Raw genomic sequence first — 12,093 nt, forward strand, 5'->3', positions numbered from 1 at the left:
GAATCTCGCTCTGTCGCCCAGGCTGGAGTGCAATGGCATTATCTCAGCTCACTGCAACCTCTGCCTCCTGGGTTCAAGCGATTCTCCTGCCTCAGCTTCCCGAGTAGCTGGGATTACAGGCGCCTGCCACCATGCCCGGCTAATTCTTTGTATTTTTAGTAGAGACGGGGTTTCACTATGTTGGCCAGGCTGGTCTCTAACTCCTGACCTTGTGATCCACCTACCTTGGCCTCCCACAGTGCTGGGATTACAGGCGTGAGCCACCATGCCCAGCCTTATATATTATCAAGGAATTTTTAATAATCTTACTTCTGGAAAATAATTCATTCTTTCTGAATCTTTTAAAAATACACTGAAAATAATATAATTGCTTTTGAAAACAGCTTTATAAAAGTCTCCTCCCAGCCTCTCATAACAGATCTTGAGTGAAATCTGAAATTAGGTGAGGCCACCTTAACATGTTATAAGGAGCCATCAGAATATGGCAAGTCCCACATTGATTTAAGAGTCCCAGTCACAAGGAGTGTCTTCCATGCATTTGCAGAGTTAAAATGCAATAACCTTAGCCAGTTCATTAGTCATCCAGGGCTGTAATAATTATCATCATCACAACTAATGAAAATATCTGTTGTTAAAAGCTTGTAGCTACCAGGTATAGTGATGAGCACTTTCTACACACCATTTCCATTGATTCTGATAGCCACTCAGCGAACTAGAAAGTAAAGCTGATTTACAGGGGACATACCAAGGATTTGCACTGGTTATATATTCAGCCAGCTAGTTATGTAGAATGGAATAGTGGAGACATAAACCCAGGCTGACATCAGAGCCTAAGATGCTACAGTAGTTTTATGAACTACCCTTTTCAGCTGTTTTGTTGTTTTTTGCTTTGCTACATTAAAAGGATGGAATGCTAACATTTCTACTCACCTCCTAGAACATCTGAGGATTGAGACTTCAATTTGGATGCCAAGGGTTCTAAGTGTAATGGGCCATCCACTCTGCAAGAACAAAGAAAAAAACAATTTCAAGAGAGCTGAAGTTCCTCTAAGAGAGAAAGATTTCCCCAGAATGAAAGTAAGTCAGAAGAAAGCAACTGAGAAGGAGGAGGTGAACAGGGACAGAAGCCTTATCCCAGAAAGTCAGCTTAACAAAGGACAATTCTGAAGGGAATGGGTTAAAGGCAGTAAGTAAAAGTTTTAAACAGCAGTGACTCTGAAGCCAGCCTCCCTTGGATCAGACCCCAGTTTCACTATTTACTAGTTTTGTGACCCTTGACAAGTTACTTAATCTCTGTGCTACTCAACCGCTACCTCAGTTTTCCCTTCTATAAAGTAAGAATAATATTAACATCTACCTTATCTGGTTCTGAGGGTTAAATGAATTGATACCCATTAAGTCATTAGGATAGTGCCTGGTTCAGAGTGTTTAGTAGGTGTCAGTCCTTATTACACATATGGTATTTGACCTCTTTTGAATTGGGTGGGGCCATATCATTATCTGCCCAAAGCAGAAATATGTCCCATGACCTGCTCTCACATCTTGTGCTTGCTCCAGCAAATCATCCTATTGAGACTCAGAAAGGACTCATTCCAGAAGAATCCAACTGCGCCCCTGTAGCCTCCCAGCAGGAACAGCTTATGGCCATACTGCAAGAGTTCTGCTGTGCCCCTTTCATAATTCCAAGAACAGAAAGTCTATTTAACTCAGAAGCCAAATGATTTAACAACTGAAACCCCAGAGCCCCTTTCTTCTGGCCCCCACTTCTATTTCACTCAGTTCCCTCATCTGAAAAATAAAACCACCACCCACCTCACAGTATCATGATGAGCTCCTTTTTATTAAATGACAGAACAAATAAAAAGGAGCTAGCACAGTGCCTGACATACAGTAGATAGTTTAAAAATACAATTGTCTCTCGATATCTGTATGGATTGGTTCCAGAACCTCCCTCAGATCCCAAAATCAGCAATGCTAGAGTCCTTGATGTAAAAGGTGTAGGATTTGTAGGTGTCATCCTATGCATATCCTCCTATATAGTTCACATCATCTCTAGATTACTTATAATACCTAATACAATGTAAATGCTATATAAATAGTTGTATAGCGAATAATGACAAAAAATCTGTACATGGTCACTACTGATACATTTCTTTTCAAATATTTTTGACCTGCAGTTTCTTGAATCCATGGTGTGGAACCCATGGGTACAGAGGGCCGATTATATTCATTTCTTTCCTTCTTTCCTTAAGCTACAGACAGCCCTTACTAAACACTCTTAAGGGACTAATGGCTTAAGGTAAAAAGCCTAGTGGGAAGTGGGGAATTAGTTCTGTCATTAAGCCACTGCTGCCTATACCATATCTACTGATTTATTCTTTCCCCAAATGCGTGTTTTTCTTAATGTAGGTAGGTCAGAAAGAATGACTTCAATATAGGAATTAAATGAGTATAATAATAGTAATAATCACTAATAATATCTAGCTTCAGAAGTGTAGGAAAATTGGCCTCTGTTTCTTTAATAGAAAAGTCTATGGTTTTCTTTTTTGGTCCCTAGAAAACTGAATCATAATTTATTCCTGTGTGTTAAGAGGGGATCTGTTCTGCTAAAATCATTAGATTTATTTCAGTTCACACAACAGAAGGAGACATTCTGGAGGCTCTTTTTCATTGTTAAATGAGCACCTACGTGGTATTGTCACAGATGAAGGAGATAAAGGCACTTTGAGGAATAAAAGAGAAAAGGCACTAGCATAAAAATTAATCAGATTAAGTGCATTAGTAGATAGAGACCTGCAATCTGTTTTCTACACCCCCTGTGTGACAACATGATAAAGGTAATCAGGGAAACTCGTGGAGAGGGCCCACAGTTTAAAGACCACTATGCTAGAAACAAAGGCTTCCTTGAAGTACTCTTTATGATGCTACACCTAACTCTCAGCAGGACAGCTAATTTCTCACACCAATCAGTCCATTGCAAGAAATGCTGAGGTGGAAAAAAAATCCCTGCTGCACACTTTCCTGTCTTTCCCCAGATTCTAAATCTTCACACTGAAAATAATTTGCAAGCACAGGCATCTCTGGGATTCAGTAGGTTTTCCCTACCACCCCTCTTTGTTCTTTTAATCCTAGAGGGATGCTCCAAGCAGACAGGAAATGTGACCCAGAAGTGTGGCGACACATTTGTGTCTTGTTTTAGGAAGATGAGTGTTTCTCAGTCTCCTCTAGTTGAACTCACACATTCCATCTTTGGAGAAAGTTTTAAACATTTCTGGCTTATTCAGAGTCCTTTGTTCTTAGGACCAGTTTAGGAAGCTGCCTGCAGGGACACAATGGCCGTGGTGGGCACAGCACTTTGAATACATACCCCCAGGGATGGGAGTATGCTACTGATTTTCTTTTTCCTTTTTTTTTTTTTTTTTTTTTTGAGATGGAGTTTGGCTCTTGTTGCCCAGGTTGGATTGCAATGGCACAATCTCAGCTCACCACAACCTCTGCCTCCTGGGTGTCATGCGATTCTCCACCTCAGCCTCCCGAGTAGCTGAGATTACAGGCACCCGCTACCATGCCCGGCTAATTATATATTTTTAGTAGAGACAGGGTTTCTTCATGTTGATCAGGCTGGTCTTGAACTCCCAACTTCAGGTGATCCACCCGCCTTGACCTCTCAAAGTGCTGGGATTACAGGCATGAGCCACTGCACCCGGCCAGCTATGATATTTTCTTATCATGACTTCCCGGGCAGGATTTTTTGTTACCAGTCAGTAATATCAGTCCTAATCCAGGTCACACTTCAAGAATCCATTTAAATGATCCTACACTGACCAATAGCCCAATAGAATATAATCACATCAACTTCAAATTAGTTCTAATTTTTCCCTTTGAATATAAAATGTCATTTAAAGTCTTCCTAAGGAAATAAATGAAAAATATGTGGATATTCCACAAAAATATCTATATCTAGGCAGGCTTTACCTAAATGAAACCAGTCATAGAAAATGTACCCATATTAACCAATAATTATTGATTTACTTTTATTTATTAATAAATCATTTATTTCCTTATTGAAACAGGACTTACGGGTAAGGAAACCAGGGATGATTAAAGTAAAATGTCTTGGGTTCAAACTTACACCAAGAAGCCTAAACATGCTCAGAGATGCCATTAGTCAATATGGAAAATGTAGGCAATCCAGGAAAAACTTGTTGTCTTCCCACTCCAACCCTGAGCAGCCCTGTGGGCCAAGAGTTTGTTGAACAGAAGTAGGGGGAACTAAATTTCAGACCCCTTGTTCTACCTCAGCCAGGTGCATTTTTACATTTCACAAACAGTACAGTCACCGAAAGCAGCCCAAGCTGCATTCCACAACAGAGTGAGACAGCGGATCAGTAATGAGTCCTTGCTTAATAACAGAGACTGTCTTGCAGGAGGATCTTTGAAAAGGTGGCCTCTCCTTCATCCTTGTGCTTATTCAAGTGAAAGTGAAAGGTTTCCCTGTCATGACATAAAACTGAGCAAAAAATAATCACCATATCTCTTGCCAACTTTGTCTCCTTGACTCGGGGAGATTTTAAATATAGAACAAATGCTCTTGCATCAGTAGCAAACCAGCCCCTATGTCACTATTGGATTAATAATGCTTTAGGATACATATCTCTGATACTAAAGGCTCTAGCACACCAAATGCCCTGATACAAGAACACTTCCTACTGTAGGCATGGATATAGTAGTACATACTTAGTGTAATAGATGAGCAGTTATATTCTTTAGATATATAGAATAAATTTTATCTTTTCAAATGAAAATTCCAACACATTACTCTTCACAAGAAAAAAAAAAAAAGTCATGATCAGTTAAGACGTTAGAACCCACCCAAATAATTTCTTCTGAATCATCTCTCTATCTGCTCGACTTCTCCCCTGCCCCCATGCTCCCATTGTCTGTAGTTACCAACAAGTAAATATGAATGCTGAATCAAGAACGAAAGAAAAACAGAAACATATATTTATGTAAACTTGTATTGATTCAACCAGGAAGAAACCCCACAGCTTTCATGGCCTGAGTCGCAAATCATTGTGATCAGAAATGCTGATGTGCTAGGAATGCACAAGTATTTTTGCTTATTATCATGGCCCAGGCCTGTTGCAGAGCAAGAATTAAGCTGAAAAACAGTAAATATGGCTTTAAGCTTCCATTTATCAGGCAATATTTTGGGAAAGGGAGGACGCAGTGGCGATGAGTCCAGGCTTACATATTCAGCTATACACTCAGTCACTGAAAGATCCGCATTTGGGAAAATCAGAGGGAGGTCACACCACCTTTCCAAACAAGAGAAAACTCTGTTCTTCCCAAGATGACCGAAAATGTTCTAATTATTGGTTATTCCCTCTGGTCGGTGATGCAGCCAACAAGCACGTAGAGTTCAGTGAACCCACAAGCGCACAGCTGTTATCTTTGACTTATGGCCAAAACAAAAATTGGAATGGAATTTACTCAGACAAGTGTAAAGGCTTCTGTTTAAAACAGCTATTTTCCAAGCCAGATAAACAGCTTTGAAATGGAGAAGAAATGAATCCTTTTCTAGAATGTCTGAATCAAAGTGAGGTCAGCATCTTGAAGACAAGATGTTAACATAGATTACCCACACGGCTGCACCAGTCTCCCAAAGCATGAGACAGCCTCCACACCTCCAAGTTATCTGTACTTCTACCTTTTTTTTTTTTTTTTTTTTTTTTTTTGGGTCAAGTTGTTTTCGTGTTTTGGAAACAACTTTCTGCATTTGTGAAAGGTGGCTATGTTTAGTTAGTTAGTGATATAAAACATTAAGAACAGAGAATTGCTGTGCTGGAAGCTTCTGTGAGTGAGCAATTGCATAGGCAAGTGGCCTCTTTGGCCAGTAGCATCAGAGGCTCTTATGTGGCAGTTCGAGGGTGGAAAGAAACAGAGTGGTATTACTGTGGGCTTGAGTTAGTGATTCCGGCCTTTGAATTTCCACTAAGAAACATTAGCCAATACCCAATTTTTTATAGGTGGCAAAGGGACTGGTAAGAAATAGCTGGTAGGAGAAGCAGGGAAAAATCACCCTCCCTGTTCCCTACACAAATACTGTGTGCCTGTGCTAATCTGGCAATCCATCTTACAATCACCAAACAGTGCAGAGCAAGGAAGCAATTCGCACTGCAATAGTGCTCCTCAGAGCTTTTCATAGCTTGATGCCTATTGCAGCTGCTTATATTGTACCAGCAGGTGGGTATAAAATAGCAAATTCCGGAGCCTACAGAAGCCATGTCCCAGGGTAGGAGAGGAGATGATTTTTTTTCCAGTAGAGTGAATATGCATATCAATGTACCTGAATGGAGAGTTGGGTCCTGGTGAGCTGTCATCAGCAGCAAATCTGTCTGTACTTCCATCTCAAGTGGTCTATTTCAGCGATAACAAGGCTTATGTAGCGAGGGTTTGAAAAGCCTGCTTCTCTTGATTCCAGGGGGGTTACAGACTATGTCTGCAGTGCGGACAGCCTTGAGCCCATTATCAACATTCATTCATTCCCAAATTCTCTCTGCACTCATCATTTGCAGCAATAATAAAATCTCACCAGTTTGGAAGTCCTGGGTTTTCTAAAATAGTAAGCGCCAAGTATCTAGACAAGGTAAGAACAATTATAACTACGTGGCATTGTGGCCTGTTCTAAAATACTCTATCATGAAGGCAGTCAGCTGCTTAATTGGTGTCAACTTCATACCCAATGGGCAGGGATAGTTATCAGAAGCCCACTGAACAAATGGATGGGACGTTTCAAACCTACGAGCATCAAGCTTCTCCAAAAATAACAAGAAGTGACAGCTGAAGTCATGCTTAACAGAATTGGTTTAAAAATGTGAAATGGGTTTTTAAAACAGCACTGCCTTCATATTGGGTGAGAATGAGGCTTTGTATGAAATATTACAGGAGGGGAAACCCCTATTAAAGCTGAGACTCAGGCTTTGTTCTCAGTGTCTGACAACTGGATCTCTCTAGATAATACTTGAAAGGACTGAGAGGTGTGGCAGCGGATGGGTGGGAGGCCAAGGCTGTGTAAAACAACCCTCTAAGAAAGAGTTTCAGCGAGCTTCATAAGTGGCACCATTAGGACCCGTCTGTGTAACAATTCCTGGACTGTTGCTTATCTGGTCATTTGTTTTCATAAAATGAGCAAGGAGAATCATGCCTGCCGCCTTCCTTCCCTCCCTTAGACCATATGTTTCCTGCTGGTAGTTGTCTGGTTATTTTATTTTACCCTTTCACCACCTGATTCATAGCTTTCTTATAATCCTCTAACGCTGGGGTCAGAAAAATTTTTCTGTAAAAGGACAGATAGTAAATAGATTAAAAGTTTGCAGACCATACAGTTTCCGTCACAACTACTTAACACTGAGGTTATAGCATGACAGCAGCCACAGACAATACACAAATAAATAGGCATGGCTGAGCCCCAAGAAACGTTATCTACAAATATAGGTTGGGTGTCACATTTAGCCCATAGCCATAATTTGGGGATCTTTTCTCTAAGACACTGTATCTTAAACAAAGTCAGCTCTGGGAAATACTGTGGGTTTTATTTACTTTTCTACACTTTGATAACTCTCTGGTAGATTATTAGAGCCGGAGCTCCCTCATTTGTTCATATCTCCCACTCTCCGGGCCCCGGGAGAGTCTCCTCCCATACTGACTGTTATGGGCTGAATTGCATCCTCCCAAAATTCATATGCTGAAGGCCTAACGCTTAGTACTTCAGAATGTAACCATATTTGCAAATAAAGTCTTTAGAGGGATGATTAAGTTAAAAATAAGGCCATGACCCCTAATCCAACATAACCAGTGTCCTTATAAGAGGAGGAAGAGACATCAGAGATGCAAACATAGAGAAAAGACCATGTGAAGAGGCAGCAAGAGGGCAGCCATATGCGAGCCAAGGAGCTGGGCTTCAGAGGAAACCAACCCCATACACCTTGATCTTGGAGTTTCAGATGCTAGAACCGTGAGTAAACACATTTCTGTTGTTTAAGCCACCTAACCTGGGGTATTTTGTTATGGCAGCCCAGGGAAACTAATATACTGACACTGGGCCAATCATGTGACTTTCTTTGGCCAAGGGGCAGTAGCAAACATGATATAAGCAAAGACTTGGAAAGTATCTCTTGCTGCTCTTGAGAGCCCTGCCAGCAACTAAGTCTGGACTAATCTGCTAGATGGGGTGATAACATGGACAGTCAGCTCATCAAGTCAAACCTCAGATGCAGCTGCTTAGCTGACTGCCAGTCACCGCACATGCATGAGAGACTCCAACAGAGATCAGCAGAAGAGCCACACAGCTGAGACCAGTCCCAACTGCGGATCCACAGAACATTGCTATTGTTTTAAGCCACTAAGTTTTGAGGTAGTTTGTTACATACATGAGGCAACTGGTACACCACCTACCCACTTCCCATGTCTTCTCTACCCTAATACTCAGACTATCTTCTTTGTCTCTTGCTTACTTGGGCTGCTTCAAAGCCTCACTCCTTTATTCAACTCTCGCCTACCCTCTCCAACTAGCCGGTAGTTCAGTCTGGTGCCTCATCCACTCAAGACACCACTCTCTGCTGGGTGAGCGTATTCATTTTCTCTTGCTATGATAACAAATTATCATAAACTTTGCAACTTAAAACAGCATGCACATTTATTATCTCCAAGGTCTGTAGGTCAGAAGTTTGATATGGATCTCACCAGGTTAAAATCAAGGTGTCGGCAGAACTGTGTTCCTTCCTGGAGGCTCTGAATCAGTTTCCTTGCTATTCAGATTGTTGGTAGAATTTATTTTCTTTCTGCTGTAGGATGGAGAGCTCTGTTTTCTTGCTGGCTGTGAGCTAAGGGGTATTCCCAGCCTCCAAGGGCCACCCACATGTTTCAGCTGTTAGTTCCTTTCCTTGATCTTCAAAGCCAGCAAGGTAGGTCAAGTCCCTCTCATGTTTTGAATCTCTCCTGCCTCTTCATTTATCACATTTCTCTGACTCCAGTGAGGAAATTTCTCGCTTTTAAGTGTTTATGTGATTAGACTGGGCCCACCCTGATAATCCAGGATGATCTCCCCATCTCCAGATCCATAACTTTGATCACATCTGTAAAAAGCCCCTTTTGCCACATAACATAGCACATTCATAGGATCTGGGGATGAGGATGTGGATATTTTCAAAAAAGAAGGGATACATTATTCTGACTACAATAGTTGGCAACTTATGGCAATGAAATCAGAGACAGTCTGGCAGTGATGGCTCACTTCTGTAATCCCAGCATTTTGGGAGGCTGAGGCAAGAGGATCACTTGAGTTGAGGAATTTGAGACCAGCCTGGGTAACACAGACCCCTTGCTTTCAAAAGATTTTTTGAAAATAGCCAGGTGTGGTGGCATGTACCTGTAGTCCCAGCTGCTCAGGTAGCTGAGGCAGGAAGATCTCTTGAGCCCAAGTGGTCGAGGCTACAGTGAGTCGTGATCATGCCACTGTATTCCAGCCTGGGCAACAGAGTGAGATCCTATCTCAAAAAAAAAAAAAAAAGAAAGAAAAAAAAAAGGAAGAAATCAGAGATTCTAGTTCTCACCCACTCTCCATTACAATGGGGATTTTTAAAAAGCTAACTACAACCTCGATGTGGCCCAATCCCCTCCACAACCACTATACAGCAGCCCCAATAGTCTAAAATTGTTGCTCTTATTTACTGTGAAGTAGTCGTCACCCATCTGTCCCTGCATCTGTACAGCTCTTCTCCATACATAGTTGTAAATTAGGACATGTGGACTATGAGCACCTGAATATGAGGTTTTCAAGAATAGTGTCTAGAATCCTGTATGTCATTGTCTTGGGAAAATAAGCTCTAACAGGTAGTCATTTTTCTATCCCCGCCGCTTCAAGCTCTAAGAAGTTGCTAACATCTAATAGTGTGTACAGGGGAAGTGCCGGTGTTATAACGAGTATCATAAGTTTCTACTCCTATCTACATAGAATTTTGCAAACTGGTTTACTGTAGCCTATTAAAGCTACCAAGACCCATTCTATATCAGTTAGGATGCCTTCAGCTATAAGAAAAAGAAATTGATTTAAACTGGCATACACAATATGAAAAATTACTATTTCACATTACAAGAAGCACAGACATGGATCAGACTTCAGGGTTAGTTAACTCTGTGGCTCAGAAAAATAATCAAGGTCCCAGTTTCATTCTCTCTCTCCACGCTGACATTCTTGTGTCTCAAGTTGGGAGCAAAGTGTCTGTGGCTCTTTCTGGCATCACATCCAATTAAAACAACATCCAGAGGAAGAAGAGCGATTGTCTCTTCCTGTGCCTCTATCTTTGTTGTGAGGAAACGTTTTCCCACAAGTTCCCCTGGTAGACTTCCCTCTAGTTTCATTGGCAGAATTGACCTAATTTTAAAACAAGGCAAGGGAATGAGAACATGTCACTTCATCAAGGCCTTCCTTGATCCCTTGATCACCCTTTTAAAACGGCAAGTGCTCCTGACAACATCTCCCAGCATTCCCTTCTGCCCCTGCTGAGGCCGGGTTTTTCTCCTTAGTTTTTATCATCACACGATTTGCTTTGTTATTTGTACTTTTTCTTCCACACACACGAGAGTGTCAGTTTCATTGTGTTAGGGATCCAGGGTTGTTTTATTCACTTAAAACAGTATCTGTCACATAATAAGGGTCTCCTGATATTGTTACATAATTGAAAGAGTTATAACCCTCGAACTAATCAAGCCCTTGGTGCAAAAAGTAAGATCCAAAAAGTAAGTCATATGGCTGTGGTGGGGAGGATGAATTACAGAACAATATTGAGTTAATGTTATGAGAAGGTGTGGTGAGCAAATGCTAGATAGGCAACCTACATCCTCACACTTCACTTCATTTCCCACCATGACCATCACCAACATTGACAGATGGGCATGTCAAATCTTAGAGGGGCTTACAGGTCTCAGGTCATCTTTTCTTCCAAGGAGTCCTGGTCCAAACTAGATAGGTAGAAACTTCTTTTCAGAGATTCATTTATGCTATCATCATTTACGGTAGAAGGAATGATTACTAATCAAGTCCAGTAGTTTTATTTAATCTTTGCTATTCCAACAGTTTGTAATACTTTATATAATTTACTCTTAGAATTCTGAGGAAACAATTTACCTGAAGTTTACATGCTAACAAGAAGGGGGTTTCTCAGCCAGGCAGAGTGGCTCATGCCTGTAATCCCAACACTTTGGGAGGCTGAGGCTAGAAGATCACTTGAGGCCAGGAGTTCAAGACCAGCCTGGGAAACATAGACAGACCCCCATCTCTAAGAAAAATTTAAAAAATTAGCTGGGTGCGGAGGCATATACTTGTAGTCCCAGCTACTCAGAGGCTTAGACAGGAGGATTACCTCAGCCTCTGAGTAGCTGGAAGAAGGAAGGAAGGAAGGAAGGAAGGAAGGAAGGAAGGAAGGAAGGAAGGAAGGAAGGAAGGGAGGGAGGGAGGGAGGGAGGGAGGGAGGGAGGAAGGGAAGGAAGGAAAGGAAGGAAAAGGAAAGAAAGGAGAGGAGAGGAGAGGAGAGGAAAGGAAAGGAAGGGGTTTCTCCTGGTAATAACCAACTAAAGAAATTAATGGAAGCAGTAAAAGGGGCTAAGGAAAGCCATTAGACTGATATCAGGCTATTCAAAGCACCCCAGCTGGTTGGGAAAGGCAGCAAGCTTCATAATGAACATCAGACATTTATGGCATAACCCATAATATTTCCCAGCATATTCTGCTCTCAAGGTTTTTGAGAGCCTGAAGGTAGGGGATCATCATGTCTTTTAAGATCTCCTCCTAGACCCCTCCCTCAGAGAAGAACCAGTATGTTCACTGCAGAGAGACGTAGATCGGCTACCCCGTTGCTGTCAATCCTAGAAATCTCTTTCCATTCTCCTTCCAAAGACCTTTCCTTACCTTTGAGAAGAAAACAAGGGGAACATTTGGTCTGTTTATCCTGAATGCTTAGCATGGGAGGGTCTTGTTGCACACGTATTAGGTTGCTGCAAAAGTAATTGCAGTTTTGGGCATTACTTTCAATG

At 41.5% G+C, this 12,093-nt stretch overlaps 1 long non-coding RNA gene across 2 annotated transcripts in view; it reads right to left on the bottom strand.

The window, feature by feature from the left end:
- The window catches only part of LOC140711453 (uncharacterized), a 251,385-nt gene that overhangs the window by 152,011 nt on the left and 87,281 nt on the right, over nt 1–12,093 (bottom strand). Inside the window, exons 1-2 of one of the 2 annotated variants that reach the window (XR_012092668.1) lie at nt 9,431–9,540; nt 931–1,001 (exon numbers count right to left, since the gene is read on the bottom strand). This is a non-coding gene — a long non-coding RNA (uncharacterized lncRNA). Of the gene's footprint in view, nt 1–930; nt 1,002–9,430; nt 9,541–12,093 lie in introns of those variants that run through there. The other variant, XR_012092667.1, reaches the window with a different exon arrangement.

Source organism: Chlorocebus sabaeus, chromosome 3, assembly GCF_047675955.1.
Source record: "Chlorocebus sabaeus isolate Y175 chromosome 3, mChlSab1.0.hap1, whole genome shotgun sequence".
NCBI classification, from domain to species: domain Eukaryota; kingdom Metazoa; phylum Chordata; class Mammalia; order Primates; family Cercopithecidae; genus Chlorocebus; species Chlorocebus sabaeus.